The sequence below is a fragment of the Bufo gargarizans genome, unplaced genomic scaffold (genome assembly GCF_014858855.1).
Source record: "Bufo gargarizans isolate SCDJY-AF-19 unplaced genomic scaffold, ASM1485885v1 original_scaffold_2088_pilon, whole genome shotgun sequence".
Taxonomy (NCBI): domain Eukaryota; kingdom Metazoa; phylum Chordata; class Amphibia; order Anura; family Bufonidae; genus Bufo; species Bufo gargarizans.
In genome coordinates, this window is record NW_025334638.1 from 99,628 (window position 1) to 106,948 (window position 7,321).

Here is a 7,321-nt window from a genome sequence, read left to right on the forward strand (position 1 = left end):
CCAAAGGGCATGAATAGGGATTACGAGGTACAGAGCTTACTCTAGATATATAATGACGAATATAGAGGACCATTCGGCATGTCCCCCCCCCCCCCCCATCTGCAGAATGTTTGGCTATACATCCAAATTAACCAGATATTTTTTCTCTCCATATCTCACATAGGCCCTCTGATCTCCTGACTGCGTGCCGCATATCAGTACCTTTCTCAGCCCCTAGGTATATAGTTTTCACTATATCTATATGTATAACCTTCCTCCCTTCATCTTTTTCTTTTCTTCTTTTCTTCTTCTTCTTTCTTTATGAACTCTGCCTCCTTTCTTTCCCTTGTTTTATCTCCAACTGATTATTCTTTCCACTTCTTATGTGCTTTTATCTTTTCACCTTTCCCCTGTTTCACAACATTTTGGCTTCATTATTTCCTATTTTCCATAGAAGTTATCCAATTGCCATTTCCCTAGGATAATGTGAGGTAATCTTCACCCTTGATTCAAACTGTACCTTCTATCTGTCACCTATACCACACCTGCCGCTGGTACCAAGGTTGCGATCCACGGGCAGCTCACTTCCGGTCGTTGGAACGCACTTCCGGTTCCAATGGAACGCATTTCCGGTTTGATGCGTTCCACCACCCGATTCACTTCCGGCGGATGGAACGCACCATGTTTGGAGCGTGGAGAAAGCACGCAGGCTGCCATTTGGGCGGTAATTCAAATTTAATTACCAGACCTCCTATAAATAAGTGACATTATGCGGACCATAGGCACACCACTTACTCTGTAGTGCTACATGCACCAACTCACCAGGTGTGTACACCGCCTTCTATCCAGGCTACCGACTGCGGCATAGGTAAGTCTCACAATGGGGATCATGACCAAGATACTTAGAATTTTTCAGTGGATTTGTCACCTCTATCACTGACTACAATGATCCCAATATGAAGTGTCTATTCCCTATAGTCCCATGCATAAATCGATGTTGAGTTGATATAAGACTCCTTTACAATTTTTCTACCATACATGCAGATAACGGTCACCAATACGGCAGTTACCACATCCTGAAAATGGACGGAACAGACACCACATTGTGTTTATCATTTTATTGGAAGCATATGTTATAATATCCCTTGAAATCATGTTTTCGTAATATCTTCTATTTTCTTGCATATATGTATTATGAACATATATTGAAATGGAATTGGAATTGATTGTGGACCTGATGATTAATACTTACTCCAGAAGTGATGGCCATTTTTTAATTTGTTATTTTTCTATTTGTTATTCTTTAATTTTCTATTTTTGATTCAGTCATGTATTAATGATACTACATATTTCCGTTTTCTGTAATTTTTGATGTAATTTGCTCTATCACACTTGCAGTGTCTGACGAAGGCCTATGTGCCGAAAACGTTCACACGAGATTGCCACATGTCTGTCTAATTAATGCAAAAATAAAAGCATTTCAACTGAAGCTCTAATGCTGTGATCTTTAATCAACTGTAACTGGGGTGGGAACCCTATTCACAGCTGGACCAATACGGAGTGCAACAAAGCTCCTATAAAGACCAGTCTAGTGGCAGCCATGAAATATCTGTCCAGGGTACGTATGGCAGCTCTGAGGCTCACTGTTCCTTACAGTCTCAACCTTCCTGATCTCTTTACTCCAGCCTAAGCAGATCGCAGGAGATCCTAAAAGAGCGAGGGAATGGGGATTACAACAGACACCGGAAGGAGAATGGAACGTTCTCACCCGGATAGTTGATGGACGGACAGGTCTATGTGGACGAAGCCCGGTTGGCGATGCCTCAGGGGAGATGTCCAGTTCTTGGAAGGTGGTAGTCACTGGATGCGTGCGTTAAGGATGGTACCGAAGTTTGCTTGGTGGTAGGCAAGGTCGGGAACGGTAGTCCCTAGTGTGTCCCTAGAGAAGGGGGAGGGGCTAGTAAACCCTACCCACCTATACGGAGTGCTTGCTCCGCAAGGAGCGACCCCGTCCGGATACCTAACCCTGGTGCGGGCCGGTGTCCCTAATATGCCCTATAGGTGTCCCGACGTGTCACGTTTCAGTTGGAAAAACAACAGGGGACATGGAAAAATACAGGGTAACAGGCAGTGTGGCGCCTGAAAAATGAGCAATACTAATAGCCAGACAGGCTAGAAAAGCTGGCTACAAGCTATGAGCTGAGTCATTGGGCCAAAAATGGCTAACAGACACAAAAGAATGGACCAGTGGGGCCTATTCAAGCTCAGGGTACGGTGGCCAGGCCAGTGGGACTGTGGAATGCTCCTCACCAGCTTAGTAATATTAATGAGGGAGAGAGAACCCATAATGCTGCACCCAAAGGCATCTGGGGAGAGTTTCCTGCATTTCACTCCTTAGTCTTGCTACGTGCAGATATGTGCCCCCTTCAGGGTAGTAATGCTCACATGTGCCCCCTTCAGGGCAGTAATGCTCACATGTGCCCCCTTCAGGGTAGTAATGCTCACATGTGCCCCTTCAGGGTAGTAATACTCACACGTGCCCCCCTTCAGGGTAGTAATGCTCACACGTGCCCCCTTCAGGGCAGTAATGCTCACACGTGCCCCTTCAGGGTAGTAATGCTCACACGTGCCCCCTTCAGGGTAGTAATGCTCACATGTGCCCCTTCAGGGCAGTAATGCTCACACGTGCCCCCTTCAGGGTAGTAATGCTCACACGTGCCCCTTCAGGGTAGTAATGCTCACATGTGCCCCTTCAGGGTAGTAATGCTCACACGTGCCCCCTTCAGGGTAGTAATGCTCACATGTGCCCCTTCAGGGCAGTAATGCTCACACGTGCCCCCTTCAGGGTAGTAATGCTCACACGTGCCCCTTCAGGGTAGTAATGCTCACATGTGCCCCTTCAGGGTAGTAATGCTCACACGTGCCCCCTTCAGGGCAGTAATGCTCACACGTGCCCCCTTCAGGGCAGTAATGCTCACACGTGCCCCCTTCAGGGCAGTAATGCTCACACGTGCCCCCTTCAGGGCAGTAATGCTCACACGTGCCCCTTCAGGGTAGTAATGCTCACACGTGCCCCTTCAGGGCAGTAATGCTCACATGTGCCCCCTTCAGGGCAGTAATGCTCACACGTGCCCCCTTCAGGGCAGTAATGCTCACACGTGCCCCCTTCAGGGCAGTAATGCTCACACGTGCCCCCTTCAGGGCAGTAATGCTCACATGTGCCCCCTTCAGGGCAGTAATGCTCACACGTGCCCCTTCAGGGTAGTAATGCTCACATGTGCCCCCTTCAGGGCAGTAATGCTCACATGTGCCCCCTTCAGGGCAATAATGCTCACATGTGCCCCCTTCAGGGCAGTAATGCTCACATGTGCCCCCTCACAGTGTTTGCATTTCTTTCTGACAAAGCTACCTGGTTCTGGCCCACGACATTTATACCACGTCTAGTGCGGCCCTCAGACAAATAATGGTTGGGCCCCACTGACCCAGAATAAACCCTCCCCTCTTTATTCTCCTCCACCTAAGAGGAGGAGAACAGTCTATCCTGCATTATGTACGGTGCACTGACCGGGGTTGTTGCACCTGGCAAGGCTGAGCGTTTTCCTGAATGCTGACAGGAGTCTCTCTTCTATGTGGAGATGGTTCACGGCAAGGTGACAAGGGCGGCATCTTAGTAATTCACAGCCATGGACATGCATCAGCACCCGTGCAGCAAGGGGCTTCACCTGCAGGAGCTACAGCAGCTTCCGGGGCTCAGGGACCAGTAAAGGGTTAACGCAGCCCATCATACAGCCCCAGAACGACACGGGTATTCCAGCATAAAGAATAAAAAACAGAAACATGAGAAGAAAACCACAAGCAAAGCAAACCATCTGTCCGCACAGGGTGTGGGGGGGGGGGGGGGGGGGGGGGCTAGGTATCCGGATATAGGCTGGGGGGGGGGGCTAGGTATCCTGATATAGGCTGGGGGGGCTAGGTATCCGGATATAGGCTGGGGGGGGGCTAGGTATCCTGATATAGGCTGGGGGGGGGGGGCTAGGTATCCTGATATAGGCTGGGGGGGGCTAGGTATCCGGATATAGGCTGGGGGGGGGGGGCTAGGTATCCTGATATAGGCTGGGGGGGGGGGGGGCTAGGTATCCTGATATAGGCTGGGGGGGCTAGGTATCCGGATATAGGCTGGGGGGGGGCTAGGTATCCTGATATAGGCTGGGGGGGGGGGGCTAGGTATCCTGATATAGGCTGGGGGGGGCTAGGTATCCGGATATAGGCTGGGGGGGGGGCTAGGTATCCTGATATAGGCTGGGGGGGCTAGGTATCCTGATATAGGCTGGGGGGGGGGGCTAGGTATCCGGATATAGGCTGGGGGGGGGCTAGGTATCCTGATATAGGCTGGGGGGGGGGGCTAGGTATCCGGATATAGGCTGGGGGGGGGCTAGGTATCCTGATCTGGGGGGGGGGGGGGGGGCTAGGTATCCTGATATAGGCTGGGGGGGGCTAGGTATCCTGATATAGGCTGGGGGGGGGGGGGGCTAGGTATCCTGATATAGGCTGGGGGGGGGGGCTAGGTATCCGGATATAGGCTGGGGGGGCTAGGTATCCTGATATAGGCTGGGGGGGGGGGCTAGGTATCCTGATATAGGCTGGGGGGGGGGCTAGGTATCCTGATATAGGCTGGGGGGGGGCTAGGTATCCTGATATAGGCTGGGGGGGGGCTAGGTATCCGGATATAGGCTGGGGGGGGGCTAGGTATCCTGATATAGGCTGGGGGGGGGGCTAGGTATCCTGATATAGGCTGGGGGGGGGGCTAGGTATCCTGATATAGGCTGGGGGGGGGGCTAGGTATCCTGATATAGGCTGGGGGGGGGGGCTAGGTATCCTGATATAGGCTGGGGGGGGGGGGGCTAGGTATCCTGATATAGGCTGGGGGGGGGGGCTAGGTATCCTGATATAGGCTGGGGGGGGCTAGGTATCCTGATATAGGCTGGGGGGGGGCTAGGTATCCTGATATAGGCTGGGGGGGGGCTAGGTATCCTGATATAGGCTGGGGGGGGGGCTAGGTATCCTGATATAGGCTGGGGGGGGGCTAGGTATCCTGATATAGGCTGGGGGGGGGGCTAGGTATCCTGATATAGGCTGGGGGGGGGGGCTAGGTATCCTGATATAGGCTGGGGGGGGGGGCTAGGTATCCTGATATAGGCTGGGGGGGGGGGCTAGGTATCCTGATATAGGCTGGGGGGGGGCTAGGTATACTGATATAGGCTAGGGGGGGGGCTAGGTATCCTGATATAGGCTGGGGGGGGGGCTAGGTATCCTGATATAGGCTGGGGGGGGGGGCTAGGTATCCTGATATAGGCTGGGGGGGGGCTAGGTATCCTGATATAGGCTGGGGGGGGGCTAGGTATCCTGATATAGGCTGGGGGGGGGGCTAGGTATCCTGATATAGGCTGGGGGGGCTAGGTATACTGATATAGGCTAGGGGGGGGCTAGGTATCCTGATATAGGCTGGGGGGGGATAGGTATCCTGATATAGGCTGGGGGGGGGCTAGGTATCCTGATATAGGCTGGGGGGGGGCTAGGTATCCTGATATAGGCTGGGGGGGGGCTAGGTATCCTGATATAGGCTGGGGGGGGCTAGGTATCCTGATATAGGCTGGGGGGGCTAGGTATCCTGATATAGGCTGGGGGGGGGGGGCTAGGTATCCTGATATAGGCTGGTGGGGGCTAGGTATCCTGATATAGGCTGGGGGGGGGGCTAGGTATCCTGATATAGGCGGGGGGGGGGGGCTAGGTATCCTGATATAGGCTGGGGGGGGCTAGGTATCCTGATATAGGCTGGGGGGGGCTAGGTATCCTGATATAGGCTGGGGGGGGGGGCTAGGTATCCTGATATAGGCTGGGGGGGGGGCTAGGTATCCTGATATAGGCTGGGGGGGGGCTAGGTATCCTGATATAGGCTGGGGGGGGGGCTAGGTATCCTGATATAGGCTGGGGGGGGGGGCTAGGTATCCTGATATAGGCTGGGGGGGGGGGTGGCGCTAATTAGTGATGAACTGGATTAAACATTCCATCTGTCCTACCAGTGCACAGGGGCAGAAATACCCCATCGTTGCTGGTTAGGACGTAAGGGAAATCCATCCTCAAAATGAAAATAAAAAAACATTATAGGTATCACCGCGTCTAAAAACGCCCGCACTAGTACAATAGAAAAATGTTTATCCCGAACAACGAAAGGCCATTTTTTGGTCACTTAACCTCCCCCGAAAAAGTGATCAAAAAGTCATACAAACCCGAAAATGAGCCCTAACACAGCTCCATAGACACAAATATAAAAAAGTTATGGGGCGTCAGAATATAGCGATAAAAAGAAAAAATATTTTTTTCCCCAAAGTTTTTTTTTTTCAGTATTAAAACACAAGAAAATAACCCGGAGAATGAAGAGAACAGGTCAGTTTTATCTCATAGGGAACGCTGTAAATACAAAACCCATAAAACTATATAAATGTGGTATCTCTGTAATCGTACTGACCCGGAGAATGAAGAGAACAGGTCAGTTTTATCTCATAGGGAACGCTGTAAACACAAAACCCATAAAACCATATAAATGTGGTATCACTGTAATCGTACTGACCCGGAGAATGAAGGGTACAGGTCAGTTTTATCTCAGAGGGAACGTCGTAAAAACAAAGCCCATAAAACTATATAAATGTGGTATCACTGTAATCGTACTGACCGGAGAATGAAGAGAACAGGTCAGTTTTATCTCATAGGGAACGCTGTAAATACAAAACCCATAACACTATATAAATGTGGTATCTCTGTAATCGTACTGACCCGGAGAATGAAGGGTACAGGTCAGTTTTATCTCAGAGGGAACGTCGTAAAAACAAAGCCCATAAAACTATATAAATGTGGTATCACTGTAATCGTACTGACCCGGAGAATGAAGGGAACAGGTCAGTTTTATCTCATAGAGAACGCTGTAAAAACAAAACCCATAAAACTATATAAATGTGGTATCTCTGTAATCGTACTGACCCGGAGAATGAAGAGAACAGGTCAGTTTTATCTCATAGGGAACGCTGTAAATACAAACCCATAAAACTATATAAATGTGGTATCACTGTAATCATACTGACCCGGAGAATGAAGAGAACAGGTCAGTTTTATCTCATAGGGAACGCTGTAAAAACAAAACCCATAAAACTATATAAATGTGGTATCACTGTAATCGTACTGACCCGGAGAATGAAGAGAACAGGTCAGTTTTATCTCATAGGCAACGCTGTAAAAACAAAACCCATAAAACTATATAAATGTGGTATCTCTGTAATCGTACTGACCC